Raw genomic sequence first — 14397 nt, 5'->3', positions numbered from 1 at the left:
ATTAAGCCACTGAGTTGTTTATGGCTTAATTGAGGAAAACCTGGAAGGTAAGAGAAGGAAGGAGAGCCTCAGAAGGGGACAGGGGGACTGAGCTGTACCCTCACACTCAGCTGAGGAACCTCAGAGGGGAAGGGTGTGAGGCCTCCTGCAGGCTCCCAGCATCGACAAAGATTTCTGTGGCCCAGGAGTGGCAAAGCTAAGGGCTAAGAACAGAAGGGTGTCTCCACAAAATATACTGCCTACGAAAGATGAGAGGCCTGCACAGATCCGTGGAGCTGCAAAACTTGAGGCTTTGATATTACAGAAAAGGTTGAGCCCACTCCAAAACCAAGGTCAATTTCTTGACTGCCCTGTGGAATGACAGCTGGGGGCTGAGGGGACCCCAAACAAACAATGTAATGCACTCTTTCTTGCACACACTTCACTCTCTGTACAGATTCTGGGTCTCATCTCCCACTGTGGTTCCAGCATTCAGCCGACAGGACCTGCTGCAAGAGAAACGGAGGGTGGGGGCGGTGTGCGCTGTCTTTCCATCAAACTAATGGGCATTCCTGTGCCCCCGGAGACTGGCAGACTGGATGGTAGGCAGGAGGTAGCGTCCCAAGCCCTCTCTTGAAAAAAAAAAAGTTTATAGGACACGCAAAAATACTAAACAGATGAGAGCGTAGGTAGATCTGTCCGCGGCAAATCGGCCGGTGGAGTATCCGCCCCCACCCTCCAGTGGGCGGGGCGGGACCAGGCCGGGCCGCCAAGCGTTGCGCGTGCGCACTGCAGACTCTGAAGCCACAGCGCCCTCAGTGAGGTGGGCGGGAGCTGCCCGGGCATCCGGGTCCCTCACCCCGCCCCCGCTGCATGAATGAGAGGCGCGGTGCCCGCCCCTCCCCCGCCGGGCCCGCCCCTCGTCGGGGGCCGCCGAGCGCAGTCTACCGCCGCCACCTCAGCCGCGCTCTGTCCCGACGGACGCTCGCCGCCAGCAGTCTGCCGCCCGTCGCCCGCCTCCCGGCGCTGACCGTTCCGCACGCCCGCCGCCGCAGCCGGCGCACCCGAGTAAGTGAGGGAGCGAGGGCGGAGCGCCGGGGGCCGTCGCCCCCGGGCCGGGGCTTAGGGGACCGGGCGGCTCCGGGTTCGGGATGCTGAGGAGACCGCGGGCCCGCGCCAGCCTCCCCCGTTCACTCTCCGGGCGTTTCGACGAGGAGGGGTGGCACAGCGGCCCAGGCCGGGAGGGACGCGGAGGGGGTCCCCCGGGGCCGGGGGTGCGTCCCGCACAAAGGGCGGCGCGAGGCTGTCTGTCACCCGGAGGTCACAGAGGGAAGGTTCGCGGCTCCCCGCACGCCCCGCTAGCCCGTGCCCGGCGTCGGTCCCCGGGCTTGGGTGGCGGCTTGGATAAGCGGGGAGGCGAGGACGAGGATGGTGAGGACGGCTGCCTCCGCTCTGGCGATGGGAACGCGCTTTAGGGGGCGCGGCGTGGCAGTGTTTTCCTGGTCCCCACCTGCCCCTCCCCTTTCTTTGTGGCGTTGGTCTCGTGCCCGTTTGTCACTGTGCGTATGGCTGTGGGCTGGGGTGAGACCTCTTGCCTCAGCTTACCCATTAATTAAAGTCAGGTGGTGGCCCCCTGTCTGTGGGTGGGGGCGTGTGTGCTTCCGTAGGCCGGAGACCCTCCTTTGTTTCTGGAGACCTAATTGTGTGTGTGTGTGTGTGTGTGTCCCTCCTCCGTGTCCCCTATGAAATGAGAGAATCAAAGATCATTAAAAAGGGTCTGAAGAAAAAGAGACACTACTTCATCAGACCTCCACCCAATTCTGCTTCTGGTGTTCTTTAAACAATATTGTATGTTTCTTACTGCAAAACCAGCGTGTTTTAATTGAAAGTGAATGTTTTTATATGTTGGTTGGAAATTAATATTCTCCTCTCTGTATACCTACAACACTTTGCTTTTTGGGTTTAGTTAATGGAAATATGCTCATATATGTGTGTATGGGAATACTCCAGGACGTATAGGACACCGCCTTTGGGGTTTCGTTCATTGGTAATGTCAAGGTACTCACTCCTATACACGTCCACAGAAATACTTCGGTATATCTAGGACACTTTTCTCAGCTCCTCAGTACAAGCAGATTTTGTTTCTCCCTGCCTCCCTGTGTTAAGAAGGTGGTCTCTTCACCTCCTTGCTGCCTTTTTTTTTTTTTTTTTTTTTTTTTTTTTCTAAATGCTTTGGCAAAGGGTTTTATTGCATATTCTCCTGGCATGCGCCCTTGCTTTGATCTGAATTTTCCTGTGTTCTGTTGTCTGGTTGTGTGGCCCAGCTCAATGGCTCCTCTTACAGGACTAGGGGAAAACAGAACACCTTTTATCCTTGTCCTCATCCCCAGAGAGAGAGGGAAGCTCTGCGGTTCCCACAGACTTGGGTTCCGTGGGCCGGACCGCCTCACTTTGTTGTCTTGGTGGAGTTAGGAAGAGTTACAGTTGATGCAGACCGATGAAAAGGAGGCATTAAGAGTACCAGTTACTCCTTGCTGTTTCAGTTGGACCTTTTTCTCTTTTTAAACCAGATGTTATAAGTTTTAGAAGATTGTTGGTTGCATTTTCAGTTTCTTTTTTACTCTTACGATTTTGCAGAGTGATAGGAAATTAGCTACACTTGTTGATAAGAAACATATTTCCAAAATATATTTTTATGGTGATCTTTTGATTGAACATAGTGGTGGTAAAAAAAAAATAAGAGGATCTTATTGGGTGATGTGAATAATTGAATTGGTTCAGTTTTAAGATTCTCTTTAAGCTTATTTTTTAATCACGTGTATTTTAATTCCTGGTGTTTTTCTGTGCAAAATGAAATCCAAACTTAAGCAGTCTTCCATAGCATGTGTTTGTTTATGAATATTTCCTCTATTAAAAACATTTGCTTTTAATTCGAAGGGGAAATTTTCCATTGGTTGGATAAGGATATTTTATTCTTGGTAAAAGTCTATGTTAGCATAGTCAAATTCTTTTTTTGTAGAAGTTAAAATTAGTAAAGGTTGGCTTTTCAGTTTGGAGAAGTTTTGATTTTATGGTAGAATTTAAATAAAATTTCAATGTCATTGAACTTAAAAGAAGTTAACTTACAAATAAAGGCTTCATTAATTTCATAAACCAGTGTCACTAATATTGAAGCAACCCGATAATTTATAACTGCTGGCATGAAATTTTTTTTTTAGGAATTCCCTTAAAACAAACCACAAGGGGAAGTCTTAGATAAACAGAGTAGTATAACCGGAATTATCACTGAAATAGGCTTGCATAGTACCGCAGTATTGTGGAACTTTAATTTTGCAAGAGTGACTTAGCTATTATTTGTATCAAGAAAGGAACTGAAAAACATCTTGGCCATTTTATTCAGCCATGTTGTTAATCAAAGTCTTTACCGACCCATAGATTAGCATTTGTGTAGTATGATGTTTGAAGGAAAATTCTAAAGTAATGTCTTTGTCATGAAAATAGATTAAATTATGTTAAATGTTGTTTTACTAGTAAATGTATTCTTTGTTAGCAATACTAATACTGTTATGTCAGTGATGGTAATAGCATGTATGGTGATACTTTTTTACTCCAAACTGGGATATGTTGTCCCCCCAACAATGTCTGATAAAAGAAAGTAGAATTTTGTTTTCTGTTGAGCATTTTCTATCAATAATTGTTTTGTTTCAAATGGTAGCTCATTTAAAAATCAGTAATAAAGTTATGTTATTATCATGTATTAGTTCAAACTATATGGAATTGCCATTTTTTAGATTAGGGAGTAGTGAAAAACCAGCAATTTCAGAATGTTGAACCACCTTCAACTCTCAACACTTCCTTCGGATATTTACCTTTATATTTGATTTTTAATGTTTTTTTTATATGAAATTTATTGACAAATTGGTTTCCATACAACACCCAGTGCTCATCCCAAAAGGTGCCCTCCTCAATACCCATCACCCACCCTCTCCTCCCTCCCACCCCCCATCAACCCTCAGTTTGTTCTCAGTTTTTAACAGTCTCTTATGATTTTTAATGTTTAAACTTCTTGATTATCTGTCATTGGACATTATCTGCGGAGTTCTATTTTGGAAGTTGAGGACTTGGTTGTCCTACATAACCATCCTTCCATCCCCCCACTCCTACCTATACTTCCCAGTCAAGTCAGTATTCAGTATTTATATGACTGACAGTGTACCTGTTATTCACAGATGAGCCCTGTAGGGTACTAATAATTACATTTGCTGTCTTGTATGACTTTTGTTTCTCTAAATTAAATAATTGCCTCTTTTGTTTGTTTTTCATTTGCTTAGTTTTCTTTGTCCCAGTCACTGACTCATTCTCAAATTCTGACAAAACTAATAATCTTTCAGTATTTCCAGTAATCTGTTGTATTTCTTTTTCCTAGCTGTCACCTAGGACTTCCGTTTGTCATCACTTTGGGAATTCCTTTTGCCCTCCTACTGTGTTGGATCCTTTATTTCCTGGATCCTATCTCTTCCTTATTCTTTAGCACCTTCCTGAGAAAGGGAACATACAAACTGAAATTCTTCCTGAATTCAGAAGATGCGTATCTGGAAATGTCTTCATTTTACCCTCACACTTGAATAGTGGTTTAGCTGAATATTGAATTCTACATCAAAAATTAGCCACCCTCTTCTGAAGGCATTGTTCTGTTGGCTTCTGGTATTTCTGTTAAGAAGTCCAACCCAAGTCTAATCCCCATTCTCTTTTTTCTCCCACTTTGGAAGATTTTAGGATGTTTCTGTTTTAGGATCTAGTTAACACAGAGAAAGTTTCTTCAAGCCATGAAATGGAATCACCTCTGGAATCTACAATAAGACTATCCAGTTCATTTTTTTAAATCCACCTTAGGAAGTGACAGAACCATTCATGACCAAAAAGAAACAATCTTTAACCTTCATAATTAAATATGTCATGACTAAATACAACAAATATATTACTTACAAGAATTTCTATGCTGAGAAGATGGAGACAAATGGAGCTACGTAGATAGACAACAGTTTAATTGGACATTGTCAGTGACTGTGATATAGCTCATGGATACATATTTTTTATTTTATTTTTTAGCCTTGAATTGTTTTCTTTTTACAGTTGCCTTGTCCCTCATCTAGTTTTTCCTTGAGTACACATTAAGTAGTTGAATATTAGAGAACTTCAGATTCATGACCAGAAAACTGAAGTAGGCTCTCAGCCCAGGAAGGCTATCAGATTCCTAATGTTTTTGCCTGTAACCATTTAATCATTTCTTCCCACTCTTTAACTCATGAGCAGCCCACCCTTCCTCATGCAGATAAGCAGGCTTCATATTTCATTGAGGTTTAGAAGTTATAAGACAGATACCACTCAGCTTCCCTTCACTGAATCTAGAAATCCACCTTCTTTAGGGCCCATGTTTTCTTCCTATCAGAGGCTAACTTCCCTCCTTTCTGTATTCCCCCTCATACCTACTCAAGGACTTCACTTCTGAATATATGCCTGTCTTTTGCATCATCAGCAGCTCTCCAGGGCCACTATCCATGTCAGCATGCACACATGCTCTGACATTGCCCATCTTTAAAAATAATTTTAAAATTACAACAGAATTAAAAACATCCCCCTGACCTCCCATCCATCCTCTTCATTTACCTTCATGGTTAAATGTCTCAAAAGAGAACTATACATTTCCTCCCTACCTCTTTGTAAAACGTGTCACTCTCTGAAATTCTGTTGTTAACTGGTGTGTGTGTGTGTGTGTGTGTGTGTGTGTGTGTGTGTGTCTTACCCCCTTGGAACATCAGGTCCAAGAAGGCAATGACTTCCATCTGCCCTGTTTACCACCATGTCCCTTAGAATAGCAACTGGCACAAGTACCTACTCAATGTATGGGCAAAAAAGGGTAAAACTGACATTTTTAACCTGGTAGACTAGCTCTTGCTTTTAAAAAATTTTTTTCTGACAAAAAAATCAGTGTTTATTTTTTTAATTACCACCTTATGCTACACTTAGAGTTGAAAACATTACAAAGGCTATATTAATTGAATTTTTCTCTATATTACATTTCATTCTTTCATAAGTATAACTTAATACTGTCATTTTTGCACCCAGATGCTTGGAGTTGAATTCCAGCTCTTTCAGTTTAGCCATGTGATCTTGGACAGGTTTCCTGATGACTGTGTTTCCTCACCTGCAAGATGGAAATAATAATAGTACCCACCTCATATGTTTGTTGTGTGGATCAAATGAAATAATATGTAAAATGCTAAAGTCAGTACTTGGCATGGGGGTAAACACAGTGAAAATTACAATTGCAGTCATTTGTATAGCCTTCTTCAGTTTCTAATATTTGATCTAATATTTTTGTTCAGAGTACTTACATCACATAAGGTATATTGGCTATAAATGTGACTCACCTGTTTTTGTCCTTTTTCTGATTGCTTGCATCTCTATTCCTCATATTACCCCATGTGATAGATTAGTAAAATGATCTACAATTGATAGGTGAACACCCTATAGCAAGTTCTGCACTTCCCAACAGTTGGTCACTTAATAAATCATTTTGAACACTTGATAAAATATTTTTTTTATTTCAAGCCAAATCCTGTTCTTTGGCTTGCCTGGAAGTGAGACCCTTTCTTCATGTTATTCCGCATTAAGTTTTCTAATATTTCTAGAAATGGAACTTTTAGGGGCGCCTGGGTGGCGCAGTCGGTTAAGCGTCCGACTTCAGCCAGGTCACGATCTCGCGGTCCGTGAGTTCGAGCCCCGCGTCGGGCTCTGGGCTGATGGCTCAGAGCCTGGAGCCTGTTTCCGATTCTGTGTCTCCCTCTCTCTCTCTGCCCCTCCCCCGTTCATGCTCTGTCTCTCTCTGTCCCAAAAATAAATAAACGTTGAAAAAAAATGTTTTAAAAAAAAGAAATGGAACTTTTAAAACACCCAATACATCATTAATAGATATTTTTTCAGAAGTAGCTGTAAGACACTGTTGTTTTCACTTAACTTGGTGGCTGGGAAGATAAGTATATGTAGCAATACAAAGTCCACTTTTAGGGACTTTGAAGGATACAGACAGGCTCTGTAGAAGTTCAGAGTAGAGTGAGTCAGGTCCTGCAAGCCTTAAGGGATTTTTACAACTTTTCTGCATGTTAAATTGTCTCTTTAGCCTATTTCCTTATTATTTGACTTGATCTTTACTTTGAAAGTTTACCTGATAATCATGGGAATAGTTTAGATTTTAAGGTAAATAATGTACAAGCTAAAATTGAAAGCAACTTTTAACTTGAGAAATTATTTCTTGAAGTAATTGATTGAGCAGTTATTCTGCCTCTTTCTTTTCTTATCTAGGTAGGCAGTGGGGATTCCTCCAATTATCTGAGCATTTCGGAGAGCAGAGTGTAGTGCTTGGTAAATTTAGGGTTCAAAAAGAATGCCAGATGGTTTGAAAGGAATTGTGAGCACTCCAACTAGTGCCGTCCATTGAAAGCCAGCTGGCTGAGTTTCCCCTGCTCTGGAGGTAGGAACCAGACACTTTGTTCCATGCCAGCTGGCCCAGGAGTAGCTGGCCAGCGGCCTTACTTTTGGTTGGTCATTCCTGGGAAAACCAGCCTGGGCCTTCCATCTGCCCTAAGGACGGTCTGACACCAGAGAGTTGCTCTCTGCCTCCATGGTACTCCAGAGAGTTGGAGCAAGCCTGTGTGGCAAGGAAAGAAAGCCACTTCTTAGATGCCATTACAAGTGAATCTCACATTAAATTGTGAATTTGCTCTGAAAAAGTGTAATGCAACTTGAATTTTTATGCATTTAGTGCTATTAGGTGTATTAGAGTTGCTTACTACTAAAGTAGCCATAATGAATGTTTTTACATTGTAAATAACTTCCAGTTTACCTACCTACTTTCCAAGTTCCTTTTTTTATTTATTGTCTTCTTTTTTTAAGTTTATTTATTTTGTGAGAGCATGCACCCAGGAAGGGCAGAGAGAGGGAGAGGGAGAGAGAATCCCAAGTGGGTTCTGCACTGACAGCCCCCGCTGAGGGGCTCGAACTCACGAACCTGATTAAGAGTCAGACACTTAACTGACTAAACCACGCAGGCACCCCATTTATTGACTTTTCTTAAAGTGAGGTTTTCCTGTTCTTAATCTTCAAAAGTTTTGGTCATTCAGATTAGTAAATTTTCACCTTGTCAAAGAACTTGCTCCTATATAAACCATAGGTTTCTGTAGAAGGTTAATTATGTGTGTTGCCTGAAAATCTGTGTCTCATTTTGTCTGTTATTTATGTTTTCACAACTAGGCAGGTGTTTATATCAGATACAGTTCTTCCATTAGCAAACTTAATGTCAGAATAATTTGGGTGTTCACTTCGGCAGCGCATATACTAAAATTGGAATGTCAGAATAATTTGAGAACAAAAGAAGTACAAATATGGCATTACAAGTATGAGCATTCAGTTCATTTGATGACAGTGTTTATTGAATTCTAAAAATTAATAATTTTGCCAGTCTATCAGTATGCTTTATGTTACCTTAAAAAATTTTTTTTTTAATTTGGAGATTGAATGGTGCTGCGTCATCTATATTTGTTAAGTTCATCTAGGCAAACCAAAAAATTATGAACTATTTGTATCTCTTTATTATTTTCTCCCAACTCTGAGCATGAAAAATTATGCTCAATGATATAAACTTCAAATAGAATGTAGGTGTCCTATCCAAATAGGCTCTTCATCTTGAACTGAAAGAAAAAGTTTGGCAGATAATGAAACACCAAAGTATGAGCTAATGTAGTTTATAGGAAGTGGGTGGGAAGGAAAATCAGAGGTGTAGGCTTTCATTCTTTTCCTTTAGCAGGAAAGAAATTGCAAAACTTCTTTGGAAATATGCTGGAAAGTCTCATGCTTGGCTATAATTAAAGTTTTTACTTAAAGTTATTAATTGTCCTTGAAAATAGGCCAGGATGAATTATTATGGCAGTAAGAGTGATTTTTTTTTTTAATCATAGAACAGTAGATTAATAGCCAGGGGCAATATTATACCCAGAAAATCATCCTTCACATTAGCTAACCTTTACAAAATACCTTTTTTGTCAGTAGCTTTACATGTATTGCTTATTTTCTTCTCACAGCAACCCTCAAAGGATTTTTCATAGATGATAAGAGGTCTAAGAAGTAACCTGTTCAGGTTCACAAGGTCAGAAGCCAAGTTTAGAACCCAGGTTTTCGTCCTCCAACCCACCACATGTCACAGTTGATAATGTCAACTTTCACAAGAATACAGCTCTTTCCTATTCAGATGCTATCCTGCACTGGTACTTTGAGAAGATTGTTGATAAAGGGAATTCAGAGACTGTTGCAGAAAATAGCAAGCAAATAAGGAGAGATTTGAAGAGCCTGTACATTTTTTAAAAATCTCTTCTGATGCTCTTGAAGTAATTAACCATTGCAGAACTACACAATAAACAAAAAATGAAGCAAATAAAAATAACTAGAAAGGACTATATAGTTTCCTAGTGTTGTCATAACAAATTATGACAAAGTGGATGGCTTCCAGGTTTCTCCAGTTCTGGAGATCAGAAGTCTGAAATCAAAATGTCAGCAAGGCTGCCTGCCACACTCCTTCCAAAGACTCTAGGAAAGAAACCTTCCTTGCTTTTTCCAGCTTTTGGTGGTTCCACCCATTCCTTGATTTGTGATTACATAATTCTAATCTCTGCTTCTCTCTTCATATGGCCTTCTCTTCTTTCTATTCTAAAGACATGGTCATTGGACTTGGGGCCACCCGGACAATCCAAAATGATCTTATCTCCAGATTCTTAATTATATCTGCAAAGACCCTTTTTGCAAATATGGTCATATTCCTCAGGTAAAGATGTGGACATATCTTTTGGGAGGCCACCATTCAACCTGTTGTAGGGGTAAGAACTTCTTTAGTGATAATTTTCATTTTTCACTGCTGTATTACTCAGAATCCCAGATTAGATAAGTATTTGATAAACCATGATACAAAATGGGGGAAAGTCTTGAAAATATAGGATAGAAGACAAGTTCAGAGGGAGGTTTAGGGAATCGGGAGGTTTCATGGAGGTTGTATTGCTTATGACAGACCATGAAGAATAAATGGTCGAGATAGCCTAAAATGTGCAGATGGTGGAAATATCCAGAACAAAGATAGGGAGGCATATTCAGGGAACCATAACTAATGCATTTGACTAAAGTGTGGTACTTAGAGAAATAGTGGTGAATGGGGTTGAAAAGTCTGAGCCAATTCATGGGAGGCCTTTAGTGTTGAGTTGATGAATTTGTACTTTGTTTAGAGTTGCATATCCATGAGAACACTGTATTACAAAGGTTTCTAACAGGAGCCTTCAGAGCTATGATAAAATCTTTGGAAAAAAATCTACATTTTTTCTATAAAAAGATTTTCAGAGGGATTCATAACCCTAAAAAAAGTGTTAAGGACCACTGCTCCATTAGAAATGAAATGTTTTATGCTTTGAAGATGTTTCTGGAAGATTATTGATTTTTCTGTTTGGTTTACTTTGAACTACTTGGAAGATAAGAAAATGGAGCTCCAAGAAGCCTTAGTCAGCACTCTGTGTGGAATACATTATGAACATTGCATACTAAAAAGTTAAAATACTATTTCAGGAGGGATGTGAAGTAGGTCCAGGGTTCTTAGAAAAGCGATCAAATGATTACATAAAAAGAAAAAAATTCATAGCATTCAGTTCAAAATGCAGCTGTGATTTCTGTTTTCTGTGTCTCAATTTTTGTTATTTCAGTTCACTACCACCACCCATTTAGAACTCCAGAATTATATAAAAGCATGACACAATTCTGAGGAGAGAAAGCCAACAGCTGTGTTCTTAAAAGTTGTGTTTTTTTAATGTAGTCTGTGAAACTGCTTGTTCTCTGCTGTGGATTTCCAGTGGAATAACCTACTTCAGGAATAAAATGATATATTCTGTAGCTGTTTGAATGTCTTTGTCTGTTTGGGCTGCTATAACAAAATACCCTAGCCTGGGTGTCTTATAAATAACAGAAATTTCTCACAGTCCTGAAGGCTGGAAAGTCCAAGATCAAGGTGCCTACAGATTCGGTGTCTAGTGAGAACCCACTTCCTAGTGCATAGATTGTACATTTTGCTTTTTTGCTGTGTCATCATGTGGTGGATAAGGGCAAGGGAGCTATCTGGGCTGGGCCTCTTATAAGGGCACTAATCCCAGGGTGTCTGGGTGGCTCAGTGTACAACTCAGATCTTGATCTCACAGTTTGTGAGTTTGAGCCCCACATAGGCTTCAGATCCTCTATCCCCCTCTCCCTGTGCTCCTCCTCTGCCTGCACACGAACACGCTCTCTTGAGAGAGAGAGAGCGAGAGAGCGAGAGAGCGAGAGAGAGAGAGAGAGAGAGAGAGAGAGAGAGAGGCAGAGTGTGAGTGGGGGAGGGGCAGAGAGAGGGAGACACAGAATCTGAAGCAGGCTCCAGGCTCTGAGCTGTCAGCACAGCTGACATGATGTGGGGCTTGAACCCACAAACCAGATCATGACCTGAGCTGAAGTTGGACGCTTAACCTACTGAGCCACCTAGGCACCCCAATAAATAAACATTAAAAAAAAATAAGGACACTAATGGCATTCATGAGGGCTTCACCCTCATAATGTAATCACCTTCAGATACCAGTCGCATTGTGGATTAGGTTTCAATATATGAATTGAGGGTTGGGGGATACAAACATTCAGTCTGTAGCACTGACCATATGGTACAGAGAGAAAATTGATGTTTCTCCTTATAACTCGATTTCTAAATAATCAACTGCCATTGATTTTTTTTTATTGATCCATTTATTTTCTACCCAAGATTAATATTACTTAAAAGATTTACCTGTACTGTTTTTCTTTTTTTTTTTCAATGTATGAAGTTTATTGTCAAATTGGTTTCCATACAACACCCACCTGTACTGTTTTTCATACTTCTCTGGTAGTGAGGTTCTTCTTTTTCATTTTTTTATTATAAAAAAATTGTAAGTATATTCAAAAGTAGATAGTACAACATACCTCCATATGCCCATCACAAGATGTTCAGCTGTTACCAGCGTTTTGCCACATTTGTTTCATTTATCCTTTTTTCTTTCACCTTCATTTGCTGAGGTATTTTTTTTAATTTTTAATATATATTTTTTTTTATTTTAGAAGAGAGAATGTGAGCAAGGGAGAGGGGCAGAGGGAGAGAGAGACAGAGAGAGAGAATGAGAGAATGAGAATCTTAAGCAAACTCCATGCTCAGCACAGAGCCCAGTGCGGGCTCAGTCCCAAAACCCTGGGATCATGACCTGAGCCAAAATCAAGAGTCAGACATTCAACCAGCTGAGCCACCCAGGCGCCCCTGTTTGCTGAGGTATTTTAAAGCAAATCTCCAGCATTTCAGTGTATGTACCCTGACATATTTCTAAATGTATTTCTAAAAAAAAGTAAAGACATTGTCTTATAGACCCCAAATGCCATTCTCACACCTAATAAAATTAACATTTACTTCTTGGTGTCATCTAATAGATAGATCCTATTCAGGTTTGCCTGATTATCTCAAGAATATGTTTTTTAGAGATGTCTTGTTCATACCAGGATTCAAAGTCCCTGGACCACTTTTGGTCATTTTGTCTCTCGTGTCTAATTTGATCTAGGGCACATCCTCTTCCCACCCTCTCTCCCCACCTTTTTTGGTATGTCATGGACTAGTTAGTTGCAGGAACCAGGTCATTTGTCCTGTGGAATATCTCACATTTGGGATTTGTCTGTTGGCTTCTTCATGGTGTGAGTTTATTAATCTATTCCTAGTATTTCCTACAAATGGAAGTTAGCTCTAGAGGCTTGACTAAAATCAGACTTCAGTGCTTTGGCAAGAATGCTTAGGAGGTGCTTAATATTATACCACATCCAGAGGCCTGCTGTTGTGCCTGGCTACCCTGCTTGTAGTAATGATAAAAGACTCCACTGATGGTCATGTCAGTATCATATTTCATCCATTGCAGCAGAATGGTGATTTTCTTATTCTGTTATCTGATCCACATTTAGTAACAGGAATTCTGTAAAGAAGACTATCTCATCAAGTAGGGCTATTTAGGGTTACCCTGAAATATGCTTTGTATAAGAGGCTGTCAAGTATATTTTTTAATATTTTTTTAATGTTTATTTTTGAGACAGAGAGACAGAGCATGACCCGGGGGAGGGGTAGAGAGTGAGAGGGAGACACAGAATCCAAAGCAGGCTCCAGGCTCTGTTAGCACAGAGCCCGATGCGGGACTCAACCCACGAGTTGTGAGATCATGACCTGAGCTGAAGTCGGACGCTTAAACAGCTGAACCACCCAGACACCCCTGTCAAGTATTTTTATAATAATTGTGTTCTTGATAAAAGATAATGAGTTTGAATCAGAATAAAAAGAATTGAGTTACTCTTTTGTTTTAATGAGTGTCACAGTGAAATTCTGAGTACTATAGCAAAATGTGAACAATTGCTTTTCTTTTACAATTGAGAATGTGGACTCCAGTTGCTCTGAAAGTTCAAGGTGTATATATGAAAGCCTGTTATAGACTAGAATCAAGCAGTGAAGAGGAAAGAGTACTAGATTAGGATTAAAAAATCAGGGGATTTCCAGAGTCAATTTGGCCCAGCCCCTGAATATCTATCCATTCATTCTTCCCGGGCTGAGCATTTTGTGTGTGTGTCCTTAAAATATTGTCAGGTTTTTGTGAAATTGTGTGTAAAGAAATCAAAGTTGTATGTTGTAGAACTAATGTTTGAATATCTTTAACGACAAGGAGAATTCTGTATTGGATACCATTCTTTTTATTTAAATTGTACTTTATGTGTCTCTTGATCACCATTTCTCCTAATACTTCTTGTTTAACTTCATGTCTTCATATTCTTATCCAGTAAAACTACTAAATAAAGTCATGCTGAAAAAAAAGCCTTACTTATTTGTCATGCTTCATTTACCTTAATCCAGATTGTTTTTATTCATCTTTTGAATTTGTGTGTTGTGGGGAAAGTAACCTTGATACCAAATGAAAATTAAAGAGGCCAGTGTTCTTAGCTTAGTGACCATCTCTAGAGAGTCTGTAATGTTACTTGAGAAAGCCGTTAAAAGTTTGTGCTAATATGATTTTTCATAGGCATACCCTTGCTTACTATTATTTTTAAATAATATTACCGTGTGTCTTTTCTGAAAGATAAAGAACGCTGTTATAAAGGGATCTTTCAAAAGACCATCAATAAGATCTATACTTATTTTTAGTCAGTTGAGCTAAGCATAAAAACTAACTATTCCTCATCAGGGCTCTGAAATGGTTTTAGTATTGAAAATTATATTTTCCTAGGTTTCAGCACCAAAAAAACCCAACAAGAAACAAA

The 14397-nt window shown here is 40.2% G+C and overlaps 1 protein-coding gene across 1 annotated transcript in view; it reads left to right on the top strand.

Annotated features, from left to right (window-relative positions):
• Window positions 1-879: 879 nt before the first annotated feature.
• Window positions 880-14397, top strand: part of RNF24 (ring finger protein 24) — an 82129-nt gene continuing 68611 nt past the window's right edge. Inside the window, exon 1 of the mRNA XM_043602821.1 lies at window positions 880-1047. The gene's annotated coding sequence lies outside the window, so the exon portion shown is untranslated. The remainder of the gene's footprint in view (window positions 1048-14397) is intronic.

This window comes from Prionailurus bengalensis, chromosome A3 (genome assembly GCF_016509475.1).
Source record: "Prionailurus bengalensis isolate Pbe53 chromosome A3, Fcat_Pben_1.1_paternal_pri, whole genome shotgun sequence".
Classification (NCBI taxonomy): Eukaryota; Metazoa; Chordata; class Mammalia; order Carnivora; family Felidae; genus Prionailurus; species Prionailurus bengalensis.
Note: the sequence above shows the minus strand (reverse complement) of the source record. Positions and strands in the feature narration are given on the sequence as shown.